Genomic DNA, 22,301 nt, shown 5'->3' with positions numbered 1-22,301 from the left:
GCAGTACACCACCCCCAAGGTCAGGATCAGGAAGTGTCTGCCTTTCACTGGCCACCTGGGAGGAGACTTTAGGCAGGTTTTCAGTGAGGGATCCGTAGAATTCTTCACAAGTACCAACTCTGGTATTGTTCCGCTACAGGTACCCCTTCCATGGCAGCAAAAAACAAGAGTAACAGGGGACACCAGGTCTATCTCTGTTCTATGATCTAACTTGGAAAGAACTGTTATATTTATTTAAACAACTAAGATCATAGAACCGGTGTTACTATGGGGTGAGCTCTAAAGAGGTACACATGTCTATATAACCAATGTCTCACTCATACAAACCAAAGGGTAATACAATGTCCAAATATAAAGATTAGTCAAGTGAAACAATTCAATTCACTTCACTGGACACGTTAAAATATTAACATTTTTTTAAATTGTAGAAAGACACATCACTATAAATTGATCAAATATATCTTAAAATCATCCGTAGTGCTAACATCAAAGCACTTCTAAAAAAAAGTCAAAGACACAGTTAATCTATCTTATTCAACACACTATTCACATCCTCTCCCAGAAAACATTCTCCAGACATACCTCATTCACACTCAATCAAACAACCTAACATTACTGTTATTTCATCCAATTGTAACATTTAACTCTCAAATCTAAAACAACATTCTAAAATACAATCTCCGTTGGTTACAAGGAAGAACAGGAGATCCTCATAGCAAGGCGACAAATAAGTATTCAATAAATTCAAAACAACGCACAACACTGTGATTTAAACTGCTGCCTATAGCAGCAGCAAATTCCCTAACCCAACATGTTTCTTTCTCTGCTAATTTCATTCAGCAGAAATTCTTCAGGGGTAAGTAGGTCCGGTGTTTTCAGGGGAGTATACATGGAGGTATAAACATGTGGACAACATCAGGAGCTCACCTATAAATGTAAACACATAAAAACATTCAATCGGGCTAGATGCATAATTATACCGATTGACATATGCTACCTCCGCCAAATCAATAAGCGGAGTGCAAAACTGGGGAAATAACCACCCCACTACATCCTCATCCTACGAGGAGGTCACAGGTACCCGAACAGTACAGTGACTGGGAGACCAATGACACCGTGAAACACACCAAAATATCCAGGGTCATACATATTCTGCCTTATTAGGATATCACTACATGGCAGGACAATCAAAGAAACTTATTGGGCTTAATTCAGTACAGTCATGTGGCTGCCCAGAGCAAATCCTGACTCAGGTTCAAGTAAAATACAAAAAACTAACCCCACATGTGGTAACCTATAAGGTCAGTTGTGGCGGCATACACACTGAAAATGCAATTTATACCAGAAAAAGCAAGCAAAGAGTGATACCAAAGGCCCATAGGACTACCAGCAGACACCGGTGATACCACGTAGGTAAACCAATACATTTTAGACTCACAGTCCTCCAATGCATGAGGCTCGCAAAGACACGTCACTTCGCAGCGACAAACAGTGGTGTTTGACCTGTTCAGTCGATCGGTTAAAAAGGTCAATACGGTACTTGCCGATACCGCGATAATATACAGCCCACTCAGTCAGGCTGTAAATGACAGGCCGGCCAGGAACAAAACAGCACACAAAAAGAAACAAGAAGAAAAGACTGCGTCAAAATTATCACCTCAATCGTTAACAACTGTATATGTAGTTAATGAATAACCGATCCACAACCTCCAAAACAGGGAGAGGTAGACACATTGCGGACCGGGGTCTTACTGACCTGATATTAAGAACACGCCACATTCGGCACGGGATGTTAATATGACTTTCTAGTATTCATTCATATTGCGATGTGTCGGCCGGGAGCGGCGACAATTGCTGGCTGGTTAATCTGAAGCATGGCGAGTTGTCTATGTAATAAAAAACAACAGCACACTATATTTAGAGACACCTCATTGTTCTGCAGAACGTTGGCCTTACTCTCGCCACCGTTCCTTCTTATCTTGGAACAGGCATCATCTGGCCGTGTTATAAACTTATCACCATGCCCCAACCCCTTCGGGCAAGATACCAACTATTCACGAATGTACAGGGCCTTCCAAAACATAATTCTCGTGAACCCACTTACCTCCATAAATGTACAAGACGCTCCCCACCAACAGCAATGATTTCGCAAGCCGTCGTGGAATCGTACGTCCGGAGCATATATAGTTCACGTGACCCCACGTACAACCACGTGATGGTCATTTGCGCAACCCCGTAATGGTCACGTTACGCTTGAATTAGCATGAATGAATTAGATGCCAAAGGCATCTGGACACGGCCTCCCTGCCAGCATGTTGACTGGCAGCCACTCTCAAAATGCCATTACAAACTCGGAAATTCAAAAAAAGGGGGCGTGTATATCGCGTGCATTAGCCTAAGCTAGATACACACAATAGGTGCTTGGAACAGAGCGGTCACGATCACCACTTTCTATTGGTACACCGCTGACACACAAAGAGCTCTGGAAATTATATATTCCAGTCGATTTGCTCATTTAAACCCACCAAATGGCTTCTGCTCAGAAAAATGAGTTTCTTTGTACCTGGATTCTCTTTCTTACCTCGTTTCCTTCGTTCCTGAATTCCTGCCTTTCGGAGTACCATTCCGATTCCCGAACTTCTGGGCATCAGCAGATCTTCACGACCATCTACACCTTCAAAAACTGTTACGGTCCGTCAGCAAGGTTTTATTTCGACCCTATGAGGGTTTTTCCCAGCCGACATCCCGGACAGCTCTGGAGTCCCCTGTAGCCTTCAGGGTTTCGAGTGCCATCAGGGCTGTTCGGCATTTTCTACAAACTGAACTCTGAAGCACAGGTGAAGCACAGGTCAGTGCATGCTTACACTTGATACTAGGTCCTCTAAACGAGATTGAGAATCCAATATTTGTGTTGCCTAGCGCACACCTAGGTTTAAGGTTTTTTTACAGGATTTGTTGAAAATTTACGGGGTGCCGGGGAGAATAACAACCTTGACACTGGGTTGTTTTAACCTATGTAAATCCAACAGATTGTCCACAAGATTGTGGAACTCTCCCGTCCCCTGCACACCCTTTATACTGTAGAAACAGTCAATATTTCTATACAATGGTAATATTCAGTTTCTTTCAGAAAAAAGAAGAAATTAATGAGAGAGGCTAATTCATGACACTATTATAATAAAACAGAATGATGGGGACCATCGGTTTTAATTGAATTTTAAATTAATTGTTATAGATATGAATTTCAATTCATTCATCATCCAGTCTTTGTAAACATAATAACATAAATGTGTTCATTTTGAAGTTACATTCAATATTATAATACAAGGGCATACAAGGTACTCATCACACTTTCTATACAATAGGCTTTTCACATGGTATATCCACAGAAAGTAATGATGAATATTTTCTCGACGCGTTTCGGGGTGTCCCCTTCTTCAGGAATTGATAGCCCTCTTCATTGCCGTTAATCTTTGTTTCGTCTATAATGTATGATACAATGATCAAATTTTAGATTCTCACTGATAACTGTCATTTAACTCTTGGGAGAAATTTTTAATAATAATCACCTGGATGTTCAATGTGGAATATCCTAACTGGATTTATTATCAATAGCAATATCAGCCCAATAATGGTTATTCAACCTGTAGATGTGATAAAAAGACAATAGGGAAAGCTCAATTAAAAACGGGATCTTAATTCATGAAGGAAAATCTAGTCATGTAATATCTAAGAAAAAATATTACCTTTCGGTATTTCTGTAAAAAGCTACTACATCCATGGAATGGGTCGCTGTGGTATGTAGAGAGTCCTCAGGTACGGAGGTAGTGCAGTAATGGGCGATTCCTCCACTCGTGTCTGTAAAAACACGTATATATACTATATTAGATACACGAAAACAATGGGGTGGGATCATTCTGTGGAGAGTATTCTGTGAAGGCCTCTAGGCTCATGATATGCAATTGGGGAGCTGTTTACAAAGGATTCTCTTACCTCCTTCCTGAGAAGATGGCCGGTGCTGTAGCTCGAACCGTTCTACACGGTTTTCGCTAAAGATGGCCACTATTTACATTATGACGTCATCACGTCGAAGCGTGACGACGTCACTATGTTTAGAACGTCAGCGTGTGACGGGAAAACAGACGTCATACGGACATATTTTAGAAAACAATGTGTAATTAACCAATAGTATATAGGTGTATATCTATACTGGTGCAGGGAGTTTGAGTCAAATGAAATAAAGGTGAAAAGAGTCGAAAGATAAATGTGAGGAGTGTCTCATGTAACTTCTGGGAAATCTATTGTTTACCACGGACAAAAGTTAATCGAATATTGGACATCCGTGTGTTTACTATTTCAAGAGAAGCATGCTCACATTCTATGGTCTGTAACTTAATACATCCTATGTCAGTAAAAAATCATCCTAAGTGAACTGAACAAATTCAAAAATGTATTTAACAGCAATTGATATTGTATCCACACTGGGTTTCTGATTGGGTCAGGGGAAACAGTATTTAGTTACAAAAATGAGGCTAAACTGTAATCTTCGTTCATCCCATTGGGAGCTAGACTGTTTAGTCTCTCTATCCAGAAGATTTCCCTCTGGTTCATACGTCTGGCATGATTGCCACCTCTTGGGGCTCTGTTCACAATTTCCAAAATCACAACTTTTAGTTGAGAAATATTATGTTTCTTTATGGAAAAATGTCTTGCTACAGGTGAGTTAACACTGTTGGTACGTATGTTACTTTTGTGTTCATTCCAGCGCTCCTTGGCTTTCCTTTGTGTCTGTCCAACATAGTAAATGCCGCATGGGCAGCTTAAACCATAAATGATTGATTTCGTGTCACAAGTGGCAAAATCCTTTAGTGGGATTTTTTGGCCATTTGATGGGTGTCTTACATAGCTTCCCTTCATTATGTTGTTACAATTGCCACAACTGAGACAGGCAAACGTACCTATTTTCCTCTTGGTGAGGGTTCTTTGATTGTCCACTCTCGGTCTTTCTGCTTTAACTAGGCTATCCCTGAAGTTCCGACCCCTCTTGTAGGCGATTATGGGTGGTTCAGGAAATAGTCTCTTTAGTTGTGGATCCAATTTGATTATACCCCAGTTCTTCTTGATCATCCTTGTTATGTGATGACTCTGTGCTGAATATCTTAAAGCGTAGAGAAATGGGATCTCCTTAGATCTATTTCTTGATATACGGAGGTCTTTCCTCTCCAATGTGAGTGTTTTTTCTTCTGCTTTCTTGATGATAGACTCTGGATAGCCTCTTTCCTTGTATCTTTGTGTCATCAATAGGTTTTCATTCCTCAGGGTGTCAGTTGTTGAGATAATTCTCTTTAGTCTAAGGAATTGACTGTAGGGCAAATTATTCTTTAAATGCGTCGGATGATGGCTCCTGAAGTGTAACGTGTTGTTAACATCGGTGGGTTTGTGATAAATATTGGTGATTATCCCATCTTCCCCAATCTCTAGTTCAACGTCCAAAAAATGTAGTTTAGGGGTTCCAATTTCCATCGTGAATTTGATTCTGTCGTGGCCTGAATTGATGTATTTTAGGAATTCCTCTAGTTCGTGATGTTGTCCTCTCCAAATGACGAAAACATCGTCAATGTATCTTTTCCAGGTGATGATTTTTTTGCTAAATTTTGTTGGTATCAAAATCCATTTCATCTCCAAATGGTACATGAATAGATTAGCATAGGCTGGGGCCATTGCTGACCCCATTGAAGTTCCTGATGCTTGTAAATAGTACTGCGTCCTGTATCTGAAATAGTTGTTAATGAGTATAATTTTGCTTAATTTCATTAGGAAGGTTTTGTTTGCTTCACATTCATTTCTTAGTAGACACCATTCGAGTGCTTCCAAACCGTCTTGATGTGGGATGCATGTATATAGACTCTGTACATCAAACGAAACCAGTAGATCATTTCTGTTAATATCTGTTAAGGTGTCTAGGTGATTGAGAAAATCTGTGGTATCTTTAAGATATGTTGTGGTTGTTTGGACTATGGGTTGTAATGCCTTGTCCACATAAACTGCTAGTGGGTTGAAGATACTATCAGTTCCCGCAACAATCGGTCTGAGGGGGGGTTTTGTCAAGTTCTTATGTATTTTTGGCAGTCCATAGAAGATTGGAGTAATAGGATGTTCATTAATCAAAAACAATTTAGTCTTGTTGGAAATCCATCCTTGGTCCTCAGCTTCCTCAAGCGTAGTTTCAATAATGCTTGATATTTCTCTGACCGGATCTTGTTCAATTTTTATGTACGTGTTCTCATCTGTTAGGAGCTCTAAAATCTTCTCCTCATAGTATGTAGTGTCCATAATAACTATGGCCCCTCCTTTGTCTGCCGGTTTTAGGGTCAGGCTTCTGTCATCCGCAAGGTTCTTGATGATTTCATTCTGCCTTCTCCTGGTATTGTAGTTCCTTGTTCTGGTGAAATTAACCCTTTTGAGATCTTTTATCATCTGTTCTTCAAACATTCTGATGGTTATGTTATTGACTTGAGGGTCGAAATGACTCTTGGGTTTCATTTCTAAGTATTGATGTGGCTCTTGTGTAGTGTTGATTCCCATTTGTGAATCAAAAAAGACTTTGAGTCTCATTTTCCGTGCCAGTCTGTGAAGATTGATTTTTTCTTCCAGCAAATTGGAATTCTGGGTTGGTATAAATGTTAAACCTAGGTTCAATGTGTCCGTTTGGTCTTTGGATAGTGGTTTTGATGAAATATTAACAACTAGTTGTTTGGTTTGTTCCGCGATCTTAGATTTCTTATTGCCTCTTCGCGTAGTCTTTTGTCTAAAAAAACCGAGGGAGTGGTTTGTGCGTTAGAGGTAGTCGCTTCTTGTGATGTATGTATAATCGGTCCACTTTCCGCGTTCTCCCTATTGATAACTTCGTCCCCACTTGTAGGTATTTCGCTACTGGATCCACTTGGTTCTTGTCCCGGTATTGGTGTTTTGTGGTTTTGTGGTCTTCTACCTGGTGCGGTTTTGTTTTGTGCGTAGTATTCTTGCCAGGAGTATACTATATCCTGAAGATAATCCAACGTATCTCTTCTGAATTTTCGGACTTTGCGTTGTTCTATGTCCTTTTTGTAGTTGTCCAATGTTCTGTTCACTTCCTCTATGATGGTTGTTAATTCCTCTTTGTTTTTAAATTTCGACAGTTGTTCTGTCAGGTCTTCGATTTCACTGTCGAGTTTGCTGACAGATTTTGCTAATTCCTCGATTGTCAATAATATAAGATCCAAAGAGCATTTATTTAAGATCTGCTCCCATTTCTTCACAAAATCTGGGTTGTCCTTGCACAGTGTGGGTCTTAAATATACCCTTAGTCCTCTTGGGATTCTTTGTGCTCGGTAGTATTGTGCTAATGTAGTAGCGTGTAGTTTTTGCGATATCTCCCTTCTGATGACCCTCTCCAATTGTGTAATAAGTTTCTCTGGACTAGTCGTTGTTGGTGTGGTTGTTTCGATTTCCACAATCTTGTGGACAATCTGTTGGATTTACATAGGTTAAAACAACCCAGTGTCAAGGTTGTTATTCTCCCCGGCACCCCGTAAATTTTCAACAAATCCTGTAAAAAAACCTTAAACCTAGGTGTGCGCTAGGCAACACAAATATTGGATTCTTGCTCTCTGCCCCCCTAAAAATGCTTAGGGAGTGACACAACAGCCATAGCAGCACCCAATAGAAATACTAACAATCACCTCCGCCTCCCTAAGGGATGTCTTTTTCAAAGATCAATGCAATTACAGAAAAACACGCCACAACTTTGGCATTTAACGAAGAGGAAGCCACACGAATTTTAGGGCTTTTGAAGGAAATCGAAACAACCACACCAACAACGACTAGTCCAGAGAAACTTATTACACAATTGGAGAGGGTCATCAGAAGGGAGATATCGCAAAAACTACACGCTACTACATTAGCACAATACTACCGAGCACAAAGAATCCCAAGAGGACTAAGGGTATATTTAAGACCCACACTGTGCAAGGACAACCCAGATTTTGTGAAGAAATGGGAGCAGATCTTAAATAAATGCTCTTTGGATCTTATATTATTGACAATCGAGGAATTAGCAAAATCTGTCAGCAAACTCGACAGTGAAATCGAAGACCTGACAGAACAACTGTCGAAATTTAAAAACAAAGAGGAATTAACAACCATCATAGAGGAAGTGAACAGAACATTGGACAACTACAAAAAGGACATAGAACAACGCAAAGTCCGAAAATTCAGAAGAGATACGTTGGATTATCTTCAGGATATAGTATACTCCTGGCAAGAATACTACGCACAAAACAAAACCGCACCAGGTAGAAGACCACAAAACCACAAAACACCAATACCGGGACAAGAACCAAGTGGATCCAGTAGCGAAATACCTACAAGTGGGGACGAAGTTATCAATAGGGAGAACGCGGAAAGTGGACCGATTATACATACATCACAAGAAGCGACTACCTCTAACGCACAAACCACTCCCTCGGTTTTTTTAGACAAAAGACTACGCGAAGAGGCAATAAGAAATCTAAGATCGCGGAACAAACCAAACAACTAGTTGTTAATATTTCATCAAAACCACTATCCAAAGACCAAACGGACACATTGAACCTAGGTTTAACATTTATACCAACCCAGAATTCCAATTTGCTGGAAGAAAAAATCAATCTTCACAGACTGGCACGGAAAATGAGACTCAAAGTCTTTTTTGATTCACAAATGGGAATCAACACTACACAAGAGCCACATCAATACTTAGAAATGAAACCCAAGAGTCATTTCGACCCTCAAGTCAATAACATAACCATCAGAATGTTTGAAGAACAGATGATAAAAGATCTCAAAAGGGTTAATTTCACCAGAACAAGGAACTACAATACCAGGAGAAGGCAGAATGAAATCATCAAGAACCTTGCGGATGACAGAAGCCTGACCCTAAAACCGGCAGACAAAGGAGGGGCCATAGTTATTATGGACACTACATACTATGAGGAGAAGATCTTAGAGCTCCTAACAGATGAGAACACGTACATAAAAATTGAACAAGATCCGGTCAGAGAAATATCAAGCATTATTGAAACTACGCTTGAGGAAGCTGAGGACCAAGGATGGATTTCCAACAAGACTAAATTGTTTTTGATTAATGAACATCCTATTACTCCAATCTTCTATGGACTGCCAAAAATACATAAGAACTTGACAAAACCCCCCCTCAGACCGATTGTTGCGGGAACTGATAGTATCTTCAACCCACTAGCAGTTTATGTGGACAAGGCATTACAACCCATAGTCCAAACAACCACAACATATCTTAAAGATACCACAGATTTTCTCAATCACCTAGACACCTTAACAGATATTAACAGAAATGATCTACTGGTTTCGTTTGATGTACAGAGTCTATATACATGCATCCCACATCAAGACGGTTTGGAAGCACTCGAATGGTGTCTACTAAGAAATGAATGTGAAGCAAACAAAACCTTCCTAATGAAATTAAGCAAAATTATACTCATTAACAACTATTTCAGATACAGGACGCAGTACTATTTACAAGCATCAGGAACTTCAATGGGGTCAGCAATGGCCCCAGCCTATGCTAATCTATTCATGTACCATTTGGAGATGAAATGGATTTTGATACCAACAAAATTTAGCAAAAAAATCATCACCTGGAAAAGATACATTGACGATGTTTTCGTCATTTGGAGAGGACAACATCACGAACTAGAGGAATTCCTAAAATACATCAATTCAGGCCACGACAGAATCAAATTCACGATGGAAATTGGAACCCCTAAACTACATTTTTTGGACGTTGAACTAGAGATTGGGGAAGATGGGATAATCACCAATATTTATCACAAACCCACCGATGTTAACAACACGTTACACTTCAGGAGCCATCATCCGACGCATTTAAAGAATAATTTGCCCTACAGTCAATTCCTTAGACTAAAGAGAATTATCTCAACAACTGACACCCTGAGGAATGAAAACCTATTGATGACACAAAGATACAAGGAAAGAGGCTATCCAGAGTCTATCATCAAGAAAGCAGAAGAAAAAACACTCACATTGGAGAGGAAAGACCTCCGTATATCAAGAAATAGATCTAAGGAGATCCCATTTCTCTACGCTTTAAGATATTCAGCACAGAGTCATCACATAACAAGGATGATCAAGAAGAACTGGGGTATAATCAAATTGGATCCACAACTAAAGAGACTATTTCCTGAACCACCCATAATCGCCTACAAGAGGGGTCGGAACTTCAGGGATAGCCTAGTTAAAGCAGAAAGACCGAGAGTGGACAATCAAAGAACCCTCACCAAGAGGAAAATAGGTACGTTTGCCTGTCTCAGTTGTGGCAATTGTAACAACATAATGAAGGGAAGCTATGTAAGACACCCATCAAATGGCCAAAAAATCCCACTAAAGGATTTTGCCACTTGTGACACGAAATCAATCATTTATGGTTTAAGCTGCCCATGCGGCATTTACTATGTTGGACAGACACAAAGGAAAGCCAAGGAGCGCTGGAATGAACACAAAAGTAACATACGTACCAACAGTGTTAACTCACCTGTAGCAAGACATTTTTCCATAAAGAAACATAATATTTCTCAACTAAAAGTTGTGATTTTGGAAATTGTGAACAGAGCCCCAAGAGGTGGCAATCATGCCAGACGTATGAACCAGAGGGAAATCTTCTGGATAGAGAGACTAAACAGTCTAGCTCCCAATGGGATGAACGAAGATTACAGTTTAGCCTCATTTTTGTAACTAAATACTGTTTCCCCTGACCCAATCAGAAACCCAGTGTGGATACAATATCAATTGCTGTTAAATACATTTTTGAATTTGTTCAGTTCACTTAGGATGATTTTTTACTGACATAGGATGTATTAAGTTACAGACCATAGAATGTGAGCATGCTTCTCTTGAAATAGTAAACACACGGATGTCCAATATTCGATTAACTTTTGTCCGTGGTAAACAATAGATTTCCCAGAAGTTACATGAGACACTCCTCACATTTATCTTTCGACTCTTTTCACCTTTATTTCATTTGACTCAAACTCCCTGCACCAGTATAGATATACACCTATATACTATTGGTTAATTACACATTGTTTTCTAAAATATGTCCGTATGACGTCTGTTTTCCCGTCACACGCTGACGTTCTAAACATAGTGACGTCGTCACGCTTCGACGTGATGACGTCATAATGTAAATAGTGGCCATCTTTAGCGAAAACCGTGTAGAACGGTTCGAGCTACAGCACCGGCCATCTTCTCAGGAAGGAGGTAAGAGAATCCTTTGTAAACAGCTCCCCAATTGCATATCATGAGCCTAGAGGCCTTCACAGAATACTCTCCACAGAATGATCCCACCCCATTGTTTTCGTGTATCTAATATAGTATATATACGTGTTTTTACAGACACGAGTGGAGGAATCGCCCATTACTGCACTACCTCCGTACCTGAGGACTCTCTACATACCACAGCGACCCATTCCATGGATGTAGTAGCTTTTTACAGAAATACCGAAAGGTAATATTTTTTCTTAGATATTACATGACTAGATTTTCCTTCATGAATTAAGATCCCGTTTTTAATTGAGCTTTCCCTATTGTCTTTTTATCACATCTACAGGTTGAATAACCATTATTGGGCTGATATTGCTATTGATAATAAATCCAGTTAGGATATTCCACATTGAACATCCAGGTGATTATTATTAAAAATTTCTCCCAAGAGTTAAATGACAGTTATCAGTGAGAATCTAAAATTTGATCATTGTATCATACATTATAGACGAAACAAAGATTAACGGCAATGAAGAGGGCTATCAATTCCTGAAGAAGGGGACACCCCGAAACGCGTCGAGAAAATATTCATCATTACTTTCTGTGGATATACCATGTGAAAAGCCTATTGTATAGAAAGTGTGATGAGTACCTTGTATGCCCTTGTATTATAATATTGAATGTAACTTCAAAATGAACACATTTATGTTATTATGTTTACAAAGACTGGATGATGAATGAATTGAAATTCATATCTATAACAATTAATTTAAAATTCAATTAAAACCGATGGTCCCCATCATTCTGTTTTATTATAATAGTGTCATGAATTAGCCTCTCTCATTAATTTCTTCTTTTTTCTGAAAGAAACTGAATATTACCATTGTATAGAAATATTGACTGTTTCTACAGTATAAAGGGTGTGCAGGGGACGGGAGAGTTCCACAATCTTGTGGACAATCTGTTGGATTTACATAGGTTAAAACAACCCAGTGTCAAGGTTGTTATTCTCCCCGGCACCCCGTAAATTTTCAACAAATCCTGTAAAAAAACCTTAAACCTAGGTGTGCGCTAGGCAACACAAATATTGGATTCTTGCTCTCTGCCCCCCTAAAAATGCTTAGGGAGTGACACAACAGCCATAGCAGCACCCAATAGAAATACTAACAATCACCTCCGCCTCCCTAAGGGATGTCTTTTTCAAAGATCAATGCAATTACAGAAAAACACGCCACAACTTTGGCATTTAACGAAGAGGAAGCCACACGAATTTTAGGGCTTTTGAAGGAAATCGAAACAACCACACCAACAACGACTAGTCCAGAGAAACTTATTACACAATTGGAGAGGGTCATCAGAAGGGAGATATCGCAAAAACTACACGCTACTACATTAGCACAATACTACCGAGCACAAAGAATCCCAAGAGGACTAAGGGTATATTTAAGACCCACACTGTGCAAGGACAACCCAGATTTTGTGAAGAAATGGGAGCAGATCTTAAATAAATGCTCTTTGGATCTTATATTATTGACAATCGAGGAATTAGCAAAATCTGTCAGCAAACTCGACAGTGAAATCGAAGACCTGACAGAACAACTGTCGAAATTTAAAAACAAAGAGGAATTAACAACCATCATAGAGGAAGTGAACAGAACATTGGACAACTACAAAAAGGACATAGAACAACGCAAAGTCCGAAAATTCAGAAGAGATACGTTGGATTATCTTCAGGATATAGTATACTCCTGGCAAGAATACTACGCACAAAACAAAACCGCACCAGGTAGAAGACCACAAAACCACAAAACACCAATACCGGGACAAGAACCAAGTGGATCCAGTAGCGAAATACCTACAAGTGGGGACGAAGTTATCAATAGGGAGAACGCGGAAAGTGGACCGATTATACATACATCACAAGAAGCGACTACCTCTAACGCACAAACCACTCCCTCGGTTTTTTTAGACAAAAGACTACGCGAAGAGGCAATAAGAAATCTAAGATCGCGGAACAAACCAAACAACTAGTTGTTAATATTTCATCAAAACCACTATCCAAAGACCAAACGGACACATTGAACCTAGGTTTAACATTTATACCAACCCAGAATTCCAATTTGCTGGAAGAAAAAATCAATCTTCACAGACTGGCACGGAAAATGAGACTCAAAGTCTTTTTTGATTCACAAATGGGAATCAACACTACACAAGAGCCACATCAATACTTAGAAATGAAACCCAAGAGTCATTTCGACCCTCAAGTCAATAACATAACCATCAGAATGTTTGAAGAACAGATGATAAAAGATCTCAAAAGGGTTAATTTCACCAGAACAAGGAACTACAATACCAGGAGAAGGCAGAATGAAATCATCAAGAACCTTGCGGATGACAGAAGCCTGACCCTAAAACCGGCAGACAAAGGAGGGGCCATAGTTATTATGGACACTACATACTATGAGGAGAAGATTTTAGAGCTCCTAACAGATGAGAACACGTACATAAAAATTGAACAAGATCCGGTCAGAGAAATATCAAGCATTATTGAAACTACGCTTGAGGAAGCTGAGGACCAAGGATGGATTTCCAACAAGACTAAATTGTTTTTGATTAATGAACATCCTATTACTCCAATCTTCTATGGACTGCCAAAAATACATAAGAACTTGACAAAACCCCCCCTCAGACCGATTGTTGCGGGAACTGATAGTATCTTCAACCCACTAGCAGTTTATGTGGACAAGGCATTACAACCCATAGTCCAAACAACCACAACATATCTTAAAGATACCACAGATTTTCTCAATCACCTAGACACCTTAACAGATATTAACAGAAATGATCTACTGGTTTCGTTTGATGTACAGAGTCTATATACATGCATCCCACATCAAGACGGTTTGGAAGCACTCGAATGGTGTCTACTAAGAAATGAATGTGAAGCAAACAAAACCTTCCTAATGAAATTAAGCAAAATTATACTCATTAACAACTATTTCAGATACAGGACGCAGTACTATTTACAAGCATCAGGAACTTCAATGGGGTCAGCAATGGCCCCAGCCTATGCTAATCTATTCATGTACCATTTGGAGATGAAATGGATTTTGATACCAACAAAATTTAGCAAAAAAATCATCACCTGGAAAAGATACATTGACGATGTTTTCGTCATTTGGAGAGGACAACATCACGAACTAGAGGAATTCCTAAAATACATCAATTCAGGCCACGACAGAATCAAATTCACGATGGAAATTGGAACCCCTAAACTACATTTTTTGGACGTTGAACTAGAGATTGGGGAAGATGGGATAATCACCAATATTTATCACAAACCCACCGATGTTAACAACACGTTACACTTCAGGAGCCATCATCCGACGCATTTAAAGAATAATTTGCCCTACAGTCAATTCCTTAGACTAAAGAGAATTATCTCAACAACTGACACCCTGAGGAATGAAAACCTATTGATGACACAAAGATACAAGGAAAGAGGCTATCCAGAGTCTATCATCAAGAAAGCAGAAGAAAAAACACTCACATTGGAGAGGAAAGACCTCCGTATATCAAGAAATAGATCTAAGGAGATCCCATTTCTCTACGCTTTAAGATATTCAGCACAGAGTCATCACATAACAAGGATGATCAAGAAGAACTGGGGTATAATCAAATTGGATCCACAACTAAAGAGACTATTTCCTGAACCACCCATAATCGCCTACAAGAGGGGTCGGAACTTCAGGGATAGCCTAGTTAAAGCAGAAAGACCGAGAGTGGACAATCAAAGAACCCTCACCAAGAGGAAAATAGGTACGTTTGCCTGTCTCAGTTGTGGCAATTGTAACAACATAATGAAGGGAAGCTATGTAAGACACCCATCAAATGGCCAAAAAATCCCACTAAAGGATTTTGCCACTTGTGACACGAAATCAATCATTTATGGTTTAAGCTGCCCATGCGGCATTTACTATGTTGGACAGACACAAAGGAAAGCCAAGGAGCGCTGGAATGAACACAAAAGTAACATACGTACCAACAGTGTTAACTCACCTGTAGCAAGACATTTTTCCATAAAGAAACATAATATTTCTCAACTAAAAGTTGTGATTTTGGAAATTGTGAACAGAGCCCCAAGAGGTGGCAATCATGCCAGACGTATGAACCAGAGGGAAATCTTCTGGATAGAGAGACTAAACAGTCTAGCTCCCAATGGGATGAACGAAGATTACAGTTTAGCCTCATTTTTGTAACTAAATACTGTTTCCCCTGACCCAATCAGAAACCCAGTGTGGATACAATATCAATTGCTGTTAAATACATTTTTGAATTTGTTCAGTTCACTTAGGATGATTTTTTACTGACATAGGATGTATTAAGTTACAGACCATAGAATGTGAGCATGCTTCTCTTGAAATAGTAAACACACGGATGTCCAATATTCGATTAACTTTTGTCCGTGGTAAACAATAGATTTCCCAGAAGTTACATGAGACACTCCTCACATTTATCTTTCGACTCTTTTCACCTTTATTTCATTTGACTCAAACTCCCTGCACCAGTATAGATATACACCTATATACTATTGGTTAATTACACATTGTTTTCTAAAATATGTCCGTATGACGTCTGTTTTCCCGTCACACGCTGACGTTCTAAACATAGTGACGTCGTCACGCTTCGACGTGATGACGTCATAATGTAAATAGTGGCCATCTTTAGCGAAAACCGTGTAGAACGGTTCGAGCTACAGCACCGGCCATCTTCTCAGGAAGGAGGTAAGAGAATCCTTTGTAAACAGCTCCCCAATTGCATATCATGAGCCTAGAGGCCTTCACAGAATACTCTCCACAGAATGATCCCACCCCATTGTTTTCGTGTATCTAATATAGTATATATACGTGTTTTTACAGACACGAGTGGAGGAATCGCCCATTACTGCACTACCTCCGTACCTGAGGACTCTCTACATACCACAGCGACCCATTCCATGGATGTAGTAGCTTTTTACAGAAATACCGAAAGGTAATATTTTTTCTTAGATATTACATGACTAGATTTTCCTTCATGAATTAAGATCCCGTTTTTAATTGAGCTTTCCCTATTGTCTTTTTATCACATCTACAGGTTGAATAACCATTATTGGGCTGATATTGCTATTGATAATAAATCCAGTTAGGATATTCCACATTGAACATCCAGGTGATTATTATTAAAAATTTCTCCCAAGAGTTAAATGACAGTTATCAGTGAGAATCTAAAATTTGATCATTGTATCATACATTATAGACGAAACAAAGATTAACGGCAATGAAGAGGGCTATCAATTCCTGAAGAAGGGGACACCCCGAAACGCGTCGAGAAAATATTCATCATTACTTTCTGTGGATATACCATGTGAAAAGCCTATTGTATAGAAAGTGTGATGAGTACCTTGTATGCCCTTGTATTATAATATTGAATGTAACTTCAAAATGAACACATTTATGTTATTATGTTTACAAAGACTGGATGATGAATGAATTGAAATTCATATCTATAACAATTAATTTAAAATTCAATTAAAACCGATGGTCCCCATCATTCTGTTTTATTATAATAGTGTCATGAATTAGCCTCTCTCATTAATTTCTTCTTTTTTCTGAAAGAAACTGAATATTACCATTGTATAGAAATATTGACTGTTTCTACAGTATAAAGGGTGTGCAGGGGACGGGAGAGTTCCACAATCTTGTGGACAATCTGTTGGATTTACATCCTCTAAACGAGATTGATCAGAGATCAATCCTTCTGGAACATTAGTAGATGTTCCAAAATGTAAATACCCAAGCATTTAACGTCGTCTTCTTCACCTTCATCCTCAAAAATGGATCCAAAAGATTTGAAGGAAATGTTTCTTAGACTGAGATTTAAAACTCAAAGTTGGACGCGAGGATGACCTGGAAAGGCCCTTCGACCTCAATTGCTTCGACAAAAAAGAAGTCGCAGGAGCGTTCAATGTCATCATGGTTGACACTGTTGACGCTACTCAAGACGACATCCCTGAGGCCTTTTGACTTGGGTCTTTGCTCATGAGGCTCAAAGCCTTTGACAATTCCCTGTGGGATCACTAGCCTTCCTCGGCTCTTTCAATGGACGAGGGGACCCACCTTCGAGAATTCGTTCATTTTTTTACTGAACTTTTCTAATTTGAGCATTGAGGTGGTCTTATTGGGAAAACTTACCTGACTATTTTTGGGTGACGAGTTGGAAAATGAGGAACAATGGTATTGTTTCTTCAACTTTTGTGACGATGTAAACAAAGAGTGGTGGGAATCGCTCCTCGATCTTGACCGTTTGGTATGTTTTGAGCGTTTCCTGGACATTTCTGCAGACTTGTCGCCCCTAGAGCTCCTGCCTACTGAAGATGTTCTCTTTGAAGGAGTGTAAGACAGACTTTGAAACTAAATGACCTACAGAGAGTTTTGGCCTTCTCTCTTTTAAAGCCTTCCTGGTCATCGTCTGGCAGGAGCCTCAATCGCCGATTTTGTGCTCCTTGCTGAGGAACCAGACATCTCCTGTGCGGCTCAGTGAACTACATCTATGAGTCACAGTCCACTGTAAGGGTATTGAAGAAGGGAGCTGACACAAAGGTGTCTTTTTTTAAAATTATTTTTATACAGTTTGTTACAAACTTTTAAAAAAGAAAAGAAGAAAAAAGGAACAGAAGAAGAAGTATGAGTAGAGAGAGGTCAAGGAGCTCTTTGCGGTACATGTCCAGTTTTCTACTTTTAACTATTTTACTCGTCAGCGTCCACTATTTTAGTTGTCGAGTTCTGGTTCTTTCACCAGTTCTTAATTAGATGTCAGGACGTCTAGTGTGGTACTCCTACACCCCAAAATCAGTTGATTTTTCAAAGGTGTCATGGTTTTGGGTAAAAACGTATTTCTCAAATAGAAAACATCACTGTCCCCATCTCTAAGAAGGGTTTCCTCGTCTTGAAATAAAACTAAAGGAATTGTCAGAATGTCCGTCAAATCAAAGTTCCACCGTCCTGTGTCAAATCCTACTCTAACCCTCACACTATAACTAAAGGATAAACTAACAAAGTTCCTTCTTCGGGAGAATGGCTCCCTTCTACTGCTTCTGGAACAGTGTCCAAAGAATGTTCTCTTTCAACAGAAAATACCAGGGGGATGACTCCCTTCCCCTAGCTTACAGGCATCATCCAGTCTTTATGCAATGTCCAGGAGAATTACTCACTTCTCCAGGTATAAACGTATGCAGTTCCCAGAAGAACCAGGGGGAATGACTCCCTTTGCCTGGTGTCTCCAGTACAACTCTAAGACCAGTACACCAAGAGAGTACCTCCTTTCTCCTGGTGTCACTTGGTACAGTTCACAATATGGCCAGGGGGAATGACTCCCTTATCCTGTTGTCCTCATCACAGCCCTTTCTCCAATACCAGGAGACTGCGTCCCTTCTCCTGGTAATGCTTGGTACAGTTCTCTCTCACTGTTGGTGTTCCTGACCCTACTCAGGTGGCCAGTAGTTTCCTCACTACCACTGCGCCGAGGAGGATTTACTCTGATGCTTTCCTTCTAACTTTTGGGGTCCCAGACCCTTCTTTGGTGGTCAGTGGTTTCCTCGTTACCACTACACCAAGGAAGATTTCCTATGATGCTTTCTTTTTGACTGTTGGGGTCCCAGACCCTTCTCTGGTGGACACTGGTTTATTTGTAACTACTGCACCGAGGAAGATTTCCTCTGATGCTTTTGTTTTGGCTGTTGGGGTTTGTGAGCGGTCAGTATTGCGAGGTGGACAACTGTTTGATGATTGATAAAAGTATACCATTTTATTCTTAAAATAATATTTAAGAGTGCCTCACTGTCCCTACTCTGCTGAGTAATTCACTGCCTAACCATAGCTAAAGGAACACACTAACACAGGATAACTGGCCCTCACACTAAGCAACAAATATACAAAGAAAATATAAGGCAATATCTCATGGCATGAACATTATTCACAGTTTCTAAATGACATAATGTCATGGGTAATTTCCCTTCCCGAGAATTCAAAGTCACTTCTGCAAATGTTCAACCAAAGAAAGGAATGTCTTGAATCAGTTCTTGAAGAGTCAGAATAAAAGTTAATCAACAAATGTTTCACAGACTACAAATCTCTTCTCCTGTGTGAAAGATCCTGTTCCCAAAAAAATAGCACCAATGATAATCCTGGCCACAATGCTTTGTCACCTCCTTACGAAGATTTGCCACAGTTCAAAATAAAATGCAATATCCAAACTGTTAGTACCATACAGTTCTTGTTCAACAGCTAGGAATTCTTTAGCTGCCGTCTTTAGCATTCACAATGGTATATTTGTCAGGATGACTTCTCAGTGCTGCTGCTTCCACTTCAACAAACAAGCTTCTTCTTGATTTACCACGAGCACAGTAACCTTTGTCTCACAGTACTCCGCCTTGATTAGACTACTGCAATGTTGCACCTACTGACATCTGGATATACCAAAACTGATTCATTACTTTGGACTACTACCACATCTTCAGTGATTTAGACTTTTAGACAGGCTTCGACAAGATATACTTTAAAGTACTTCAAGCCCCTCTTGTAGGCAAGGCAGTCTTCCTCTGAATATCGCCTTTGAAAAGGGGCAGCCTCTTTGCCTCTCTTGTCTGTCTGCCACAGTAACAACCTGAGTTTGCCTTTATGACTCACTTCTCTCTGTTTTCCACAGTCTTTGGCACTACATGTTGTGTCTGCTTCAAAATAGTCTTTACAAGCAGTCAGTTTCCCTTCTGCAACTTTATCTGTACCTTTGTGCCAGCAATCACCCCAAGTCATTACCCAGAAGCCTTGGTGCCACTCTTAGCTTCAGGTAATGCTTGCACACTTCATATTGTAGGACAATTAATTGTTAGTAACTCTACAGTACAGATAGATTGCTGTTCAACTTCAAGAAAAGCTGGCATTGTTGTTAAAACGGGGAAACTCCTCGCTTGAACAATGCCTGTTCTCTGCTTCAGTAATATATACACTAACTTGTTGTTCATGAGAGGTATACCTTGTTAAAGTAAAGAATAGAATGTAATCTGTCTTCAGAAATCACAACTAGGCCCACGTGCCCACTTCTTGATGTTATATTAAGAGTTTAAAGTTCAGTATGGAATTGTATTCCCATGTAAAGTGAAGGATAAAGTTCAGCTCTCCTTTGGGAATTACAATGAGGCACACAGGCCCACTTCATAATGTCATATTTACAAGTTAATGGTTTCAACAATGGATTTAACAAGGCTGGGTTTTCGGAAACTACACCTGCAGCATTCACCTTGCTTAATTGGTGACATGCGACAACTCCTTCATACAATAACAGACTTAGAAAACTTAATGGATGAAAGCAGTATTTCGTTTCTACACGAGTAAAAAGACTTAATTTACAAACAAGTGCTACATTTCCCATTATTCAAGTAATTCAAGTTCAGCTAACAATATTCACTTGCTTTGCTTATACGCGAGTAAATGGGGGGCTGGATACTGTTGCCGGTAATGCTTGCCCAAGCTATTAGAATGCCGAGCTTCACTCATCGGCTTCTTCAACACTTGTTCTGCGGGTGTGCAACACTTGTTCAGCGTGGGTATGCAGAGACACGCAGCCTGCCCAGAACTAAACGCTGCTGAGCCGCAAGTACTGCAGAAGCCATAGAAGAGCGAGAGAAGCAAAGAAAGGCAGATAAAAAGATGGTAACACAATTTTTGGTTAGTTTGACTTTAAGAACTACCTTGTCCTTGGGGGGATGTGGGGGTTGGAGGGTGTGGTGCTGTTGAACAGTCGAAGAAGATGGCTGCCTAGCCTTGAGCTCCGCACATCAGCACCAATATACTTTCATTTTGTGGCAGACCCCTAACTAGCTTATACCTGAAACCACAGCCTTGATTCCTCGTGGTGGCCGTGTGGGACATGCGCCTTGAGGGAACTCTGTGACTATCCAGATTCCCGTTCTGCTGACTGAGCGGCCCTCTGCCCGCCGGGCCCTGCATCAGGACCTCGTGTCTTGTGGTGCAGCCGTGATTCCCCCTGCGGCAGAGCTGGGCCCCTGCGATGGCGCTTTGAGTGCCTGCAGTCCCCCGGTGCATTTGGGGGGGGACCTCGCCGGTGAAAATCTAAGTCCATCCTGGGGGGTGGACCGCTCCGCATACCGGCCCATTGCTGTCCTCCCTAGGCTCTGTGCCTTTTGAGCCGGGCCCTCGATCTTGCCCTGGGAGAAGTCACCTCGTGGGACATCGAGGGAGGAGACAACACCACCACCTGCAGTGGGTATTGCTAAGTCGGAGGCCCTGTGTAACATGCCGCCCCACCACCCCCCAGCTTTTATTCTCCCTTATTCTCCCTTCATCTTCGAAATAGGACTAAGGGGGCAGGTGGGGAAAAAATAATGTGCGCCATGGATAGGTTTGCCACGGTGGCACCCCGGGGGAACTGATGAGGATCCTCCTGCCTCCCCGTCGGGAGATCCCCCTACCCCCCATCCGAATCATCTGACCCAGACCTCAAACAAATGATGGAGGCCATGACAAGAGTGTTTTCCCTCTGTGCATGAAAAACTAGATGACATAACAGCAAATGTTTCATCAATGCGCTCCCAATTAGCTAAAGAGGTCCAACGGATTAACGAAGTTGAAGAAAGAATTGGGATGACCGAAGATAACGTACAATCCCTCCAAGCTGCTGTGGTAACCCTTACGAAGGACATGAAGCTAGTTAAACATAAATCCGATGATTAAGAGTCCCGTCAAGAAGGAACAACATTTTCATTGTGGGCTTCCCAGACATGCGCAGTCTGGAGGCATGGAACGAGCAGTGGAGCATCTGCTCAAGAAGTTCCTCGATGACCCACAACTCTCACCATACATTGCCGTGGAACGTGCATACCGGGCACTCAATCCAAGACGAAAGTCTGGTGA

General features: G+C 40.5%; 1 protein-coding gene and 2 long non-coding RNA genes across 29 annotated transcripts in view; 1 reads left to right on the top strand and 2 right to left on the bottom strand.

Moving 5' to 3' along the window:
• PPCDC (phosphopantothenoylcysteine decarboxylase) overlaps positions 1-22,301 on the bottom strand; it is a 728,417-nt gene that overhangs the window by 499,950 nt on the left and 206,166 nt on the right. The gene's annotated exons all lie outside the window — the stretch shown is intronic.
• On the bottom strand, positions 3,173-4,659 carry LOC138504213 (uncharacterized). The gene is made up of 2 exons (XR_011279804.1): positions 3,570-4,659; positions 3,173-3,482 (listed from the first exon to the last, which is right to left on the bottom strand). It is a non-coding gene; the product is annotated as an uncharacterized lncRNA (long non-coding RNA).
• Positions 10,666-16,939, top strand: LOC138504211 (uncharacterized). 3 transcript variants are annotated; one of them, XR_011279803.1, is made up of 3 exons: positions 10,666-11,989; positions 16,254-16,365; positions 16,468-16,939. It is a non-coding gene; the product is annotated as an uncharacterized lncRNA (long non-coding RNA). The 3 variants fall into 3 exon arrangements; XR_011279802.1 differs by having other exon boundaries at positions 16,254-16,542; positions 16,630-16,939; XR_011279801.1 differs by having other exon boundaries at positions 16,254-16,939.

The sequence above is a fragment of the Ambystoma mexicanum genome, chromosome 11 (genome assembly GCF_040938575.1).
Source record: "Ambystoma mexicanum isolate Mex_15411 chromosome 11, UKY_AmexF1_1, whole genome shotgun sequence".
Lineage (NCBI taxonomy): Eukaryota > Metazoa > Chordata > Amphibia > Caudata > Ambystomatidae > Ambystoma > Ambystoma mexicanum.
The sequence above is the reverse complement of the archived record's forward strand: the minus strand, read 5'-3'. Positions and strand labels throughout refer to the sequence as shown.